The sequence below is a fragment of the Sapajus apella genome, unplaced genomic scaffold (assembly GCF_009761245.1).
Source record: "Sapajus apella isolate SASKATOON/1434 unplaced genomic scaffold, GSC_monkey_1.0 scaffold2, whole genome shotgun sequence".
Lineage (NCBI taxonomy): Eukaryota > Metazoa > Chordata > Mammalia > Primates > Cebidae > Sapajus > Sapajus apella.
Genome location: NW_022436942.1, coordinates 86,703,152 through 86,717,967, shown reverse-complemented (window position 1 = coordinate 86,717,967; position 14,816 = coordinate 86,703,152). Strand labels below are relative to the sequence as shown.

Below are 14,816 nucleotides of genomic sequence, written 5' to 3'. Positions count from 1 at the left end.
TAGCCAGGCGTAGTGGCGCATGCCTGTAATCCCAGATACTAGGGAGGCTGAGGTGGGAGAATCGCTTGAGCCCGGAAGGCAGAGCTTTCAGTGAGCCAAGATTGTGCCACTGCACTCCAGCCTGGGTGACAGAGTGAGAGTCCATCTCAAAACAAACAAACAAACAAAAAGCAATTTGCTGATGCTGAGGTGGTAAGATAGGAGAAGGCTAAATCTCTGATGACTAATGACGGGTCATGGCCTTACTTATGTATGTGAAATAAACTTCTTATATGTTTTACCTGTAGGTTTTGAAAGTTTTCTGTTATTCTTAGCCAAAGTTAAGGCTAACTTATGTAGATATTTCTTTTCATGCTTGAGATGACGGGTGAAGAGTGCTACGGGTTATACTTGAATTCATTACAACAAATTCCAGTTTTGTAACCATGAGAAGTCAAGTCCCTGGCAAGGATGCTAGATGGTGGCCTGTGGTTCGGGAATGGCAGGGAGCGGTGATAATCCCAGTGTTCTCTGTTGCTGCTGGTGGTGGGTGCCCCTGTGGAGCCAGACTGACAGCCGGGCTGTTACAGGACGGAGGAGAAAGCAGAGACTGACAGTTCAGCCTAATTTGCAGCAACAGAAAAATTACTCCAAAAGGGCGCTTCATTTTCTCAATTCAAGGCATGCTAGTTAAGATGATGCATGGGCCGCCCAGCATCCGACTGGTGTGCTGATTAGTGAGGGTGCTTGAAGCGTGGGTTCTGGATTCCGGGCAAAGAAGCCTGGAGAAGAGCCATCTGATTAACAAGCTGACTGCATTAGGTACAACCAGCGATTTACATAATCCGGTGATTAGGAATACATTATGCACGCACACACAGGCATGGTAGGGGAGGCCTCTCGCAATTCCAACCGCTAATGTAATTTTCCCTCTACGCAGGCCGAGTGCAGACCCCAGCTCTGCCAAATGGTGTGGTCTAACAGTTTCTCTCATCAGGGGAGCAAAGCCAACCTTGTTACCGCGGCTTGCAAAGGGCAGTCCTGACAGAGCAGACCAGGCTGGACCTGTTATCCGACCACACTGCCTTCCTGCTCCCATTTTCTAACGAACCCCCAAAATTCTGTATGATATTTTGGTAGAACTTATTTTAAAAAATGCTCAAGGAGACGCTGATAGGAAAATGCATTGCTGATGGAGACGCTAACAATTCCCCTCATTTCCTCTGCGACTGCCTTAGATTCCATAGGAGCAGTGAGACCCCGCAGTGGCAGGGCAGGGGACAGAGGAGAGAGGTGGCTTCTCACGGGAAGCGGTCTCTCCTTAACACTTACAGGAGCAAGAGAAAAGACTTTCTTCATCATCACATCGCAGGTGCATCCATACTGAGGCTGTTCTCAGTTTTGCCTTCTCGTCATCTCCATTTGTCTTAACTTTGCAGTTCCTTCTAGAAATCTTAGCACAGTGCAGTAGTGCACCAATTAAGATCCATGTCATAGCCAGGCAGCATCTCAGCCCAGCATTCCGCAGCAGAGTACAGCAGGGTGCGTGTGGCGCTGAGTGACAAGAGCTTACTCGTTAGCTCAGAGATCCTGCAGGAGCCATCGATCACCAGGGCAGCTGAGTTATTGGGCATCCTCAGTGTGGTGAGCAGGAAGCAATGCACTATTGTATACGTGGTCATGATAATAACAGCAATTTATGTGTATGCCTCTATTAGTTTTCTAAGGCTGCTGTAATGAAGACAGCAAACGGATGGCATACAACAACTGAAATTTATTCTCTCACCGTTCTGGAGGCCAGAACTTTGAAATCAAGTTGTCAGCAGGGCCGTGCTCCCTCTGCGGCTCCAGGGCAGGGTCCTTCCCTGACTCTTCCTGGCATCAGGGGTTTGCCTGCAACCCTGTGAGTCCCTGTCTCGTGTACGTGACACTGCAATCTCTGTCTCTACCACCGAGCCGTGCTCTCCCCGTGGCTCTGTCCAAATCTACCCCCTACAGGGACACCGGCCATTGCATTAGCAGCCACCTAATGACCTGGTCTTTCTTAACCTAATGGTAACTACAAAGACCCTGCTTCTAAGGAAGGTCAGATGCATCGGTCCTGACGGTTAGGAATCCAGCATGTCTTTTGGGGGAACAAAATTCAACCTGCAATGATGTTTCTTTATCCTTTGCAAAGAATTTTCATGAATCATCGTCACATTTGGTGTTCAACACAGCAGAGCAGAAAGGGCTGGTGTCCCCGCAGGAGGGGAAACTGAGGCACAGAGGACTTGGATTTCCGCCCTTCTGGTCTCCGGACAGCCACGTCCTCCAGTGTGCTCGCCCCTTCCTGCGGCAGCCCCTCTGAGCTGACGGGGAATTGATCCAGTCATCAGCATTGTACTAGTAAAAATACCACCCTAACATGGGCCGCCTTGCACCCCACCACGGTTCTGAGCTCTTTTCAAGTACCAGGTGGTGTTCCAGGCACTCCTGCAGGCACTGAGTTACCTACTCCCCACAGCCCAGCGAGCGGGCTCTTCAGCTCTCCCCCACTTCACAGGTTAGGAAATGGAAGAGTTGCAGGAAACGTAATGGACTAGCTCAAGAATCGCAGCTACGATGCATGGAGGTGGGAGGGGGGCGGGGATGGAGCCTAGGCTGACGGAACCCTAAAGCGCATGCCCCGAACCCCTACAATATCTGACAGTAATATCCCTCAAATATCATAACAACTTTGAAAAAGCAAATGCATACACTAAATATCTCAAGAAACCTCCTTTTTTAAAAAAAATAGCTTCATTGAGATATAATTCAGACACCATGCGATGCACACATTTAAAGCACCATCCGGTAGCCTCACACTTTATCTAGTTTCAAAACATTCCCCTTGTGCCAAAAGGAGACCCTAATCCCATTGGCAGGCACTCCCATCCCCCGCCTCCCCCAGCCCCCGGCAACCAAGCATGTGCTTTGTGTCTCTGTGGACTTACCTATTCTGGATATTTTACTTAAAAGGAATCAAACAATATGTGGCCATGTGCCTGGCTTCTTTCTTCCTATTTTGAAGGACTGTCCACGTGGTAGCATGGACCAGTCCTTCCTTCCTTTCAGTGGCCTCATAACCTTCTATTGTATGGACAGACCACAGTTTTCGTACCCTTTACCAACTGATGGACGTTGGGTTGTTCCCACTTTTGGGTAACGAGTGATGCTGTGACCAGCATTTAAGTCCAAGTCTTTGTGTAGATGTAGGTTTCACTTCTCTTGGGTTCACACCTAGGCGTGCCATTAGGAAAGGTCCTTTAAGTCCAAGTCTTTGTGTAGATGTAGGTTTCACTTCTCTTGGGTTCACACCTAGGCGTGCCGTTAGGAAAGGTCCTTTAAGTCCAAGTCTTTGTGTAGATGTAGGTTTCACTTCTCTTGGGTTTACACCTAGGCGTGCCGTTAGGAAAGGTCCTTTAAGTCCAAGTCTTTGTGTAGATGTAGGTTTCACTTCTCTTGGGTTTATACCTAGGCGTGGCATTAGGAAAGGTCCTTTTTAACAGCAGGTAGTTACGTAGACTCTTCTCCAAGGTGAATTGTCTTTCTTTAACTCTGGTGAACTCACCAACTTAGAATAGTCTCATGGATTTATGAATCTCCTTCCTCCAAAGTGGCCCAAGCACTTTTCTTCATACTGTGAAATCTACTCCTCTGGAATGATTTTTATGGTCGTTCCAGACAGCAATGGGGGCAGCAGAAGGGCTCTGCCCAGGTCAGGGGCCGGGAAGCGTGGCCGTTCCAGCCACCCGGCGGCCTCCTATCCCGGTCCCTGCTCCCCGGAGCACTGTCCAATTACAGACACATGGAGGCATGGGCGTCTGTCTTCTGTGAATCCTGCTCCTTGTGGCTCCGAGAACTCCGTGTTCTGAGCGATGAATGTTCCTGGGTGGTGTCTCATTAATTATAGCTTATTGGCTGCCTCGCCAGTTGCATCTTAATGAGTGACCCTCATTGCTGACCCTTTATTAGCACAGGAGTTCTTTGTTGGGTTCTGGGTCTCTTCCGATTTTTTAAGCACAGATCAATGGGATGTTGTGGGGCTGGCGTGTTCCACTTCCCATCCTGGGGGGACAGGAAAGCACCCTTGCATGTGCTCTGCGCAGCTCTGCTCCTGGCACTGACCCCGCCCCACAGCCAACAAGCAATCCCTTTGATGTGCAGAGGAGGATGCAGTAGGGTTCTCTCACTATCTACTTATGTGGCTAGATCATATTTCAAGAGTTTACTCTGCACACAGCAGACAGGGCCAGCCTTGGCGTACCTGAAAACCCTAAGAATACAGAGGTCAGAACACAAAGGAGAGTCATCCTAGCCTAAATGACCTACCACGGTCCAGGCACGTGGCTTCTGGACTGTGGAGAAGGGTGCTAACTGCATTAGTCACATTAGTTGAAAATACAGTTAAAAACCCTCTAAAACGTCAATGAGACCAGGCCGCTGCTCTGCTCAACCTCCTCCCGGCTTTTGTCTGATTCAGAGTGAAGCCAAAGCTCTGCGGAATCGACCCCTTGGTTTCCTCCCTGCTTCTCCTCCACCCCATCATGTTTTCAAGCCACAGCCTCTTGTTGCTGTGTCTTGAGCATGGCCGCCTTTGCATATCCTATTCCTTCTGTCTGGAGCGCTGTTCCCCCAGATACCCACATGGCTCCACCCTCGCCTTCCTTCTCCCCTCATTCCCGTTCCCTGCTGTGGCCTCCCTAGCTGTGATCACCTAGGAGACATTGTTTCATTTCAGCTTCGAGGACTTGCTATGTCTCCCGCTCGCCGGTCCTCCCCCGCTGCCTGGAACAGTGACTGGACGTAGCAGTTGCTTAACAAACATACAGAGCAGGAAAGCAAAGGAGAAACCATTTGCACATCTTTCCTATCTGAGTTCTAAAAGCATTTAATAGCAGGGAATTTGAGGGCACAGCGCTTTAGGAAGAAGGTCTTGAATTGAAAGAAGTGGGATCTTGGCCTGCTTCCTGCAGGACCACCATCAGGACCTGGATGGAGTCATTGTCTGAAATGCCGCCTTGGAGGTGAGGCGGGGGCCCTGTGCTTGGCCTGCAGACAACTGCAACTGTGGACTGCGGTCCAGCAACGATGGAGGGCTCAGGGCAGCCTGTGTCAGGACAGGAGACATAGTCTCCTTCCAGCCACAGCCCTGGCTTGGGCCGTGGAAGATCCAGGAGCTGTTACCCCAAAAACTGAAGTGGGCAGAAACCCCTAGAAGGATGGGGCTAATTCGTTTCTTATTCCCTGATGGAAGGGTGGAGTCAGAAATCTGGGCGAGGTACAGGACAGCATGTCATGAATTTGGAGTCCCCAACTGATGGATGGAGATTTATCCTCATGCTGCAGCTTTGCGGGACAACAGGGAATCTCCAACACCCTTCCGATTGGTCAGTGTTATGACTCTGGTCTGTTCTGATTGGTTGGAGCCCATGCCACTCCAGTTGGTGGAGTCTGAGCATCACATCCTTTACATACCCATAAATGGGACATTTCAGGTAACAAATGTGATTGGCTCTGCAATTTCTCTGGTGCCAATGAGTGACCATGATGACTCCCTAGTATCCTGATGAATGTGGGCCAGCAATGATTTGTTTTTTCTTTTTGAGACAGGGGGTCTTGCTGTGTTGCCCAGGCTGGAGTGCAGTGGCAAGATCATTGCTCACGGCAGGCTCTAACCCCTGAGCTCAAGCAATCCTCCCACCTCAGCCTCCTGAGTAGCTGGGATTACAGCCATGCTCCATCTTTGCTCTGCTATTTTATATATATATATGTGTGTGTGTAGAGATGGGGTCTCAGTATGTTTCCCAGGCTGGTCTCCAACTCCCTGGTCAAGCAATCTTCCCACCTCAGCCCCAAAGCACTGCAATTACAGATGGGAGCCACCATGCCATGCATCCCCTGCCTTTTTGAAAAATAAAACTTTATCCATGTTAAAAGTCTTACAATAGCAATGGCTGCCTTTTAATGAGACTCTTACATGAGGTCTTCGTGGGTCTTCTTGGGGTACCTGGAAACCCCAAAAATACAGAGGTCAGAACACAAAGGACAGTCATCCTTGTCAAAACGACCTACAAGGATCTAGGCATGCAGCTGCTAGGCTGTGGAGAGCTGTGCTAACTGCATTAGTCACATGACGTTAAAAACAAGCCTCATTCCTCTTCCCCACTGCACTCCGAGTTTCTGTCAGAGGTTACCGCTGGAGGAACATAGACTCACAATAGTAAACCACTTAGCAGATCAGTCCTGGGGAGATGCAACTCCTCTCAAAAGGCAGCCAAGCAAATTTTCCTCCGTCCCTGAGGACGTAGCTAACGGCTCTGCTGGCTGGCAGCAACAGACCAATAATTCTGGGCTGTCACTGCAGGGAAACCAAACTCCCTCCTCATTTACTTTCAATTGATTCACAGTGCAAGCTGGGGTGCAGGAAACAAACTTTACTCATCTGTCAGTTTGCTTCTAATATAAGATACAGAATCCATTCCAAAACATGCATTTAAAAAAGAAAGCAATTTAAGCGGGCAACATCTTTGGAAAGTCCCATGCTATAAATGAGGACTTAAACAGACTGTCCTTTGGGGTGGCACGTGGACTAAGTGGCACTAACTTTCCAGAGAAATGTCATTTTTTTTTTTTGCAACCTAGCCAAGAAAGGAGGCAGTTGAGAAATATGTACTTTCTTTCTCCAACGTTAATAATCTCTTTCACTGTTTTCAATATTTTGCATCTTGGGTATAAACAGATTATTGCTATAAATCAAGGGTATTTTCAAAGCCAGTCCCAAGGGCAGACCCTGCTCCAACAGCATTCTGAAAAAGGTGAAAATGGCCTGTGGTATCTGAGTGTGGGGGGCATTTCTGGTGTGCATCCATACCTGGACCTCTTCTCTTTCCTGAGCCACAGAGAAGTATCTATGTCCCAGACCCTTTGCAGCCAATACAATATGAGTGCAAATGATGTGTGTCCCCAGCTCTCTGCTTCTTCCCTCTCTGGTGGCACAGTCTAGGGTGGCAGTATCGCAGGATAGTGTGAGTTGGATCCCTGAGTCACTGGCTGGAGGGGAGGCCAGGCTGACCTGCAGCACGCTTTGCATGAGTGTGATTAAAACACTTTGGCTGTGCTGAATCCCCAAAATTCCATTGCTAGCCTGTTTTGGGAGGAGCTAGCTTGACAGCTGCTGATAAATCACCCCGGGGAAGCCAGGCTGGCATTCACCTGGACATGACGGAGTTCTTCAGTAAACAGACTCGCATCCAACTCTGATGGACTGAGCTAAAAGGGTGCCCCTGCTAGGGTCACTGGCATCTCAAAGAGAACCACAGGTAGAGGGAAACACTTCAAAAGAGAGGGGTGAACTAGCAGTGGTGGGTTGAGTCAACACCTGTGGATCATCAGGGGAATTTGGAGGCTGGTTTTCTTGGTGTCCATACAATCATAGAAAGCTTTCATCAAGTGGGGATGGGGTGTGAGCACAGAAGCAACATCTGGATAACTCAAGCAAGAGAAGAATGTTGAATGTCCCACAGAATCAGTGGTCAGGTGCCATGACGGGGCCTGAGCAGTGAGGGTCTCTCCACATCTTTGTAGGAAGATGCTGGTGAGGGGCGCCAGGAGGTGGTTTCTGTTCTGTCCTTGCATCACCAGTCAAGAACCAGAAAGACCCAGTTGGCCCAGTCTGGGTGGCACCCATCCCTGGCTGGGGCCGGGCAGTGAGGGACGGCTCCAGAGGAGGGAGGCCGCAGTGGGTCCTGAAAAGCCACAGCACCATAGTCCACCCAGACCCTCCACAGATGGTGGCTTGGGCACAACCACATCTAGTTTCCCAGGCTTTGCTAGTAAGGCCAGGAGTCCCCTACCAGGGCTGCCTCTCTGTTTCAGTGAAGGCCAGGAGGTTCGCAATCTCAGCAGTGCCCCATTAGTTCCACTGCAGCTGTCAGCACAGAGGACTCATTTTCCCTTCTAATGTTGTTTGCCCACCTCTATCCAAAAACCCCATGAGTCCTACTTGGCCCTAACCACAGGTTGAAAGCCCAGCATCTGCCACTTAAATAATAGATGGCACCGCCCCCTCGTGGCAGAGACTGGCAGCACAGCACGTCCCAGAAAACATTTTACCTGTCCCCGACTTTTCCGAACAAAGAGTAAGCAGCAGCCCACACACCTGACCAGAGGAAAACAGACTTTACTCTTCCCATGTTGTCAGCGCCTCCAGAGCCCTACTGAGGTGGAATACACATGCCGTAAAAGGTAACCATGTAAGCATACAGCGCAATGGATTTTAGTAGCTTTACACAATTGTGCAGCCTGTACCACAATCCAGTTTTGGAACACCATCATCATGCAGAAGGGCTCCTTGTGCTATTTGCAATTAATCTCTGCTTCAACATTCAGCCCCAGCGATCACTGATCATGCTTTCTGTCCCTGTACTTTTTGCCATTTTTAAAGAAAGTTCATCTAAAAAGAATCCCACAATATATAGTCTGTTAACACTTGCCTTCTTTCGTCCCAGTGGTTGATTTTATTGCCAAATAGCTTTGAACATAGTTGATGTATTTTTACTTATTGTTCTATTTGGTCGTCAGATCGTGTTTTGTTCCTTGGCTATCCACAATTTGTTTATTATTTCCCCGGTTGAGGGACACGTGGATTGATTGTGGGTTTCGGAGATGAGGAATGATGCTGCATGACAACATTGGCCTTCCTGTCTCCAGGTGGACAGGTGTTTAGATTCCTGAGAGCAGAGTGTCCCGGTTGTATGGCAAGCATACATTCCACGTATGAAGAAACTAGCAAATTGTTTTCCAGCAACTCTTTGCCACCCTACTGCATTCCCACCACCAGCGTGTGCAGGTTCAGGTCCCACGTCCGCACCAGCACCTGCCATGGCACGCTCTTTCCATCTTAGCCTTTAGCAAGCACGGGAGGCGGTATTTCATTGTGGCTTTGATTTGCATTTCCCCCATGACTAATGGTATTGACCATTTTAATTTCTCTACCATTTCAGATTTCAATTAATTACTATTGTAGGTTTGGGCTCAAATCCATTTTCTAATATTATATTTAGGCCTTGCTATTTTTGGCTCAAATTCATCGAGCCATTACTGTAACATCATACTTAATCTTTATGTTGGAAAATTTGAAAAGAACCAGTTAATAGAACGAAAAGGAGGCATTTTGGCTTATCATCAACTGAAAAATAAAAATAAATGAAAATCTAAAGAAAATGAGAAGCTGGAAGCAGTTTGATGTAGCAAACAAAACAGTAACATGTTTTATATTATCAACCATTTAAATTATCAAAACATATATAATTAGATGCACTTCCCTCTCCTTCCAAATTTCCCTGTAACATTGGATTTTTAAAAATCTGCCTGTTGTCTCTCCCAGCAAATACAGTGTCTGAATAATGAGATTTTTTTGGCCCCACATGGACATGTGTGATGCTCTCAGTGGAGCATGTGAATTGCTGCTGTTATCTGGACGGGTTTTCTCTGCTCTCAGTGAGCCAAGTTCCTTGCCCGAGGTTTCATTACCTCCTCCTCAATTGTTAACGAGCATGTCTACTGAGGAGTCTGGGAGTATCCGCCAGAACGTGAGGTCCACATCAAACAGGTATGGCCAGACAGCAGCAGCCAGGGGCCTCCCTCGCTGCCCTGGGTTGATCTCTCAGATTAATTCAAACCTTTTGCAAATTAGTGGAGAAATTTTCCAGTTTCCTGTGTCTCGGCCCAGCTTTGCAGATTTAATTTTGAGAGGCACGGCAGTAATCTGGTCCTAAAATCCCTTGTTCCACGTGGTGTTACTGACATATTGGACAAATAAAAGCCTCTGGGGGGAAAAAAGAGGATCTCGCCTCTTTCTTTCAAGTGATTCAGGGAAAGTGAACTGGTGTGTCAACTCCATGGTTTTTCTGGCAGATTCAAGAAAGCATTCTCTGATGTCAGTGAGGGCTGATTACAATAACAAGAAGAGGCCCAGGCATCAGAAGACCCAAACGTTTCCTGCTCCCTGCTTTAGGACACTTGCCAAAACCCTCCTTGGCCTCTGTCCGCTGGCTCAGTCAGTGGAGCACAGGTGAACGGCACACACTCGGAAGCCAGTCCATGGGATTCCAGCCACAGCCTGCTGCTTCTTAGCTGTATGTCTTTGGAAAATTACTTAACCATTCTGTGCCTCTGCTTCCCTGTTAGTTTATTTTGCATTGCCATAAAGGGTGATCTGAGGCTGGGTAACTTACAAAGACAAGGGGTTTAATTGGTTCATGGTTCTGCAGGCTGTACAAGAAGCATAGTGCTGGCATCTGCCTCTGGGGAGGCCTCAGGAAGCCCTTATTCAGGGCAGAAGGCTACACCTCCCTCTGGGAGCCTTCTGTGTTTTTCTCTTCATCTCTTCAGCCCTTGTCTCATCAGCAAGTGTGGCCTTTGTACCAGAAACCAAGCTAGCCTGCAGCACACTTTTAAAAAACAGTATTGAGATACAATGCAAATATAATGCAATCCACTCACTGCGTGCGCGTGCATGTGTGTGTGTGTGTGTGTGTGTGTGTGTGACCCAGGCGCTGCAGTGCAGTGCTGTGATCATGGCTCACTACAGCCCCAACCTGCTGGGCTCAAGCGATCCTCCCATCTCAGCCTCCCCAGTAGCTAGAACTACAGGTTTGTGTCCCCACACCTGGTTAATTTTTAAATTGTTTTGTAGAGGTTTTGCCATGTTGCCTAGGCTGGTCTTGAACTCCTGGGTTCAAATGATCTGCCCACCTCCACCTCCCAAAGTGTTGGGATTGCAGGCATAAGCCACTGTGCCTGGCTCACTCATTTAAAATGTATAATTCAATGGTTTTCAGTAGATTCTCAAAGTTGTGCAGTCATCTCTATAATCAACTTCAGAACATTTTCATCACCCTCAAAAGAAACTCTGCCCACTTTAGTTGTCACTTGCCCCCAGTCTCTCCCAGCCCTGGGCACCCACTAAGAGACCACTGTCTATTCCCATCGGTGTCCATGTTTGACATATTACGGCTGTTCATCTTTGGGAAGTGCTCTCAGAGTTAATTTATGAACACAAGAAAGGAAAGAAGTCAATCGCTTCTGTTTATTGACACCTTCTTTTGGGTCAAAAATGCCATTCTCTTTCTCCAAGTTTCTCATTTCTCAAATATAGATTTGATAAGTCTATATTTATCAGATCTGATCTTTTGCTATTCTCGAAGATGATGTCACCACTATTACCATGACCATGGCCATCACCATGATTATCATCATCATCACCATCCTTCTCTTCATCATCACCATCACCATCATCATTCTCATTACCACCACCGTACCATCTTCATCACCATGTCATTTTCATCATCACCATCATCATCACCACCAGCACCATATCACCATCATCATCCTCACCATCATCACCATTGTCATTTTCATCATCAACACAATCATCATCATCACCACCATCACCATCATTATCATCACCACCATCATCATCACCACCATCATCACCACCACCATCATCACCACCATCATCATCACCACCATGATCAACACCATCATTATCACCAACACCATCCTCTTCATCACCACCATCCCCATCATCACCACCACCACCATCATCATCACCATTATTCTCCTCCTGTTCTCCACCCTTTTCCTATAAGTATTTTCCAGTTTAAGGTGTACCAGTAAAATGATAAACTCTAGAGCCAGAGATATATAGGTTTAAACCCCATAACCACCTTTCCAAGCTGTGTGGCCATAGACTATTAGCTCTGCCTTCAGGCCTCAATGCCCTCACCCATAAAATGAAGATAATACAGGTTCAGGCATTGCTGAAACAGCTGTTATGAGGATGAAATGAAGGAGTGAACACGAAGCACTCAGCACAGTGCCAGCACTCAGGAACTGTTCATTATTAGCACTGTGGAAATGAAACTCAATAGGGTTCAGCAAACTTTGATCTCACAGATTTACCACACCAGGGAGGCTCTAATGTCTGGAAATTCTTGCTAGTTTTTACTCTGACTTCCTCTGGTTAGGTGCCCCGGGATTACACAATCCTATTTTTGTGGGTACTGATGGTGTCTGCCTTGAAGGGGGATTTTCCATGACTGACACTGAGAAACAGAAAACAAGACCAAACATGTGGAAGCATTTTAGAAGCTGTAGAGTGCTGAGCTCATGTCAGGAAAGGAGATGATGACTCATCCTTTAGCCTTCAGTCTCTCACGGAGCCAAGAGGGGCATCCAGTCCAGTTCTCTTCTCCGACATCTGCAGAACTGAGGACAAACACCCAGGGTCAGGCCTCACATGCAGAGCTGGAAGCTTCTAGGGGTTTTGCAGAAAATGAAAGCACTCTCATGTTTCCCATGGTGTCTCTCTGTAGGAAACTTATTATATAAATAATCTCAATTAAAATCAGCCCCGAATTATGGGTGACATTTTCTTCTGCTGACTCTGAAAGTCCCAGGGTTCCTATCTAGATGTGCAAGGCTGCAGAGAAATTAGGTCACAGATACACAAACATTCACAGTTGAACTTGGCAAAGTTCTCTTCCGGGAGCTTCTGCTGTGCCAACTGTGGGATCCTACTGGGTTGCTTATAGCAGAGGAGGCCTCATGTTATCTGCGGTGTTTCCCAGAAGCAGGTTTGTATGGTGGGGGAAGAAACATGGGGGAGATGCCTTAAAAATGAGAAGGCATCCAGCTACTCAGGAGGCTGAGGCAGGAGGATTCCTGGAGCCCACGAATTAGTTCCAGGCCAGCCTGGGCAACGTAGCAAGAACCTCATCTCTAAAAATAAAAGAAAATCTATTTTAAAAAGAGAATAGCAAAAACAATGTAGAAAAGATTGTGGTAAATAGTGTTACACTGTAACTACAGCCTCTCAGCTGGTGTCTCTGCTTCTGCAGTCAGGCAGGCTGAGGTCAAGCCCCATGGCCACTCCCTACAAGCTGTGTAATTTTGGGTGAATGACTTGACTCTTTTAAGTCTTGACTTTTTCATCTGTGAACGGGAGTAATGCCTGCTACCGTACAAAGCTTTTGGGATGACTTAAGGAGCTTCTGAGCACATGAAAAACACCAGGGGAGGGGGGGATTATGGAGTGTGGGGAGGATTTCTAATAATCCTCTTGGAAAATCAACAAAACATGCATGAGAAGACCTTAAAAATGAAAAATAAAACTACCATGTGATCCCGCAATCCCACTTCTGGGGATACATCCAAAGGAAATCAATAAATCAATTCAGTATGTACACCTATATTTATTGCTGTTACTCACAGTAACCAAAGCATGAATATAGTCTCAGTGTCCATGGACAGATGAACGCATAGAGGAAACATGGTAGATACATACAATAGAAGATTACTCAGTCATAAAGAAGGCAATCCTACCATTTGTGACAAGATGGATGAACCTGGAAGACCTTATGGGACGTGAAATATGCCAGGCACACAGGGACAAACGCTGCATGACTCCACTCACAGGCCTCGTAGGCGGTCTCTGAAACAGTGAAACTCATTACAGCAGAGAAGAGAATGCTGGGTGCCGGCAGCTGGGGAGGGGGAATGGGGAGGTGTTGATCAATGGGTGTCAAGTTTCAGTCATGCCAGATGAATGCGTACGTTCTAGAGCTCTGCTGTCTGACCCTGCGCCTGTATTAATAACAGGGTGTTATGCACTTAACATTTGTTAAGGGGAGGATCTCATGTTAAGTGTTCTTAATTAAAACGAAGAAAACCCAGAAACAAAACAGAACAAAACCCACAAAAGGACATAAGTAAACTTTGGGAGGTTCTGGGTCTGCTTATTACCTCGATTGTGATGATCATTTCACAGATACATGTGTATGTCCAAACTGATGAAACTGTATATATTAAACATGTGTAGTTGTTTTGATACATCAATTATGCCTCAATAAAGCTGTTTTTAAAAATGTGGATGACACCGGGTATGATGGCTCACGCCTTTTATCCTAGTGCTTTTAGAGGCTGAGATGGGAGAATCGCTTGGTCCGGGAGTTTGAGACCCACCTGGGCAACATAGTGAGATCCTGTCTCTGAAGAAAATTTTAAAAAATTAGCTGTTCCTGATGATGCATGCCTGTGGCTCCAGCCACTTGGGAGGCTGAGGTGGGAGGATCACTGGGGCCCAGGAGGTCAAGGCTGCAGTGAGCTGTGATTGCGTTACTGCTCTCCAGGCTGGGCAACAGGGCGAGACCCCATCTCAAAAAAAATGTGGATGAGAAGAATTTGGAACATCTCCTGAGAACCTAGAAGTGGCAGAGCTTGCCCCCCATAGGGAATGAAGCTGAGATTGAGGGGCTGAGGGGCTATGGGGAGGCGGCCACAACGTCTGGGGCTCTCTGAGTGCAGGATGTGTGGCACTAGAGCTCCTGTCCTCACCTTTGTGCCTTTGTCACAGCTTGGGGGCAAGAGGAAACTCCCGCTCAGATCAGGGTTTTGGGGCAGGGAGCTAGCATGTTGGGACTGTACACTGTAAGGGACACTCACCGGGAGCCCTGGCCCCTCAGAAGTCCTCTTTAGGTTCAGAGATAAAATTGCAAGTTGCCTAGGACTCTTAGATCATTCCACTGCAACCCTGAGAGGTCATCACCTCACTGTGGGTTGCTTTTAGACAGTAGAGATCTGCGTCAGGGGCTCATGTGTGACCTGGTAGCAGGTGGCCCCTTAAAGGGAAAACAGAACTCTCCCCTATGTGTGCTTGGAAGGCAAAAATAACACTTTTTAATAAAACAAATGAATGTGCTGATTTTGACCTTTTTAAACTTCTTGACAAAATCCAGATGGAAACTAGCTGT

General features: G+C 47.3%; 1 protein-coding gene across 1 annotated transcript in view; it reads right to left on the bottom strand.

The window, feature by feature from the left end:
• The window catches only part of TMEM132C (transmembrane protein 132C), a 431,755-nt gene that overhangs the window by 53,769 nt on the left and 363,170 nt on the right, over positions 1-14,816 (bottom strand). The gene's annotated exons all lie outside the window — the stretch shown is intronic.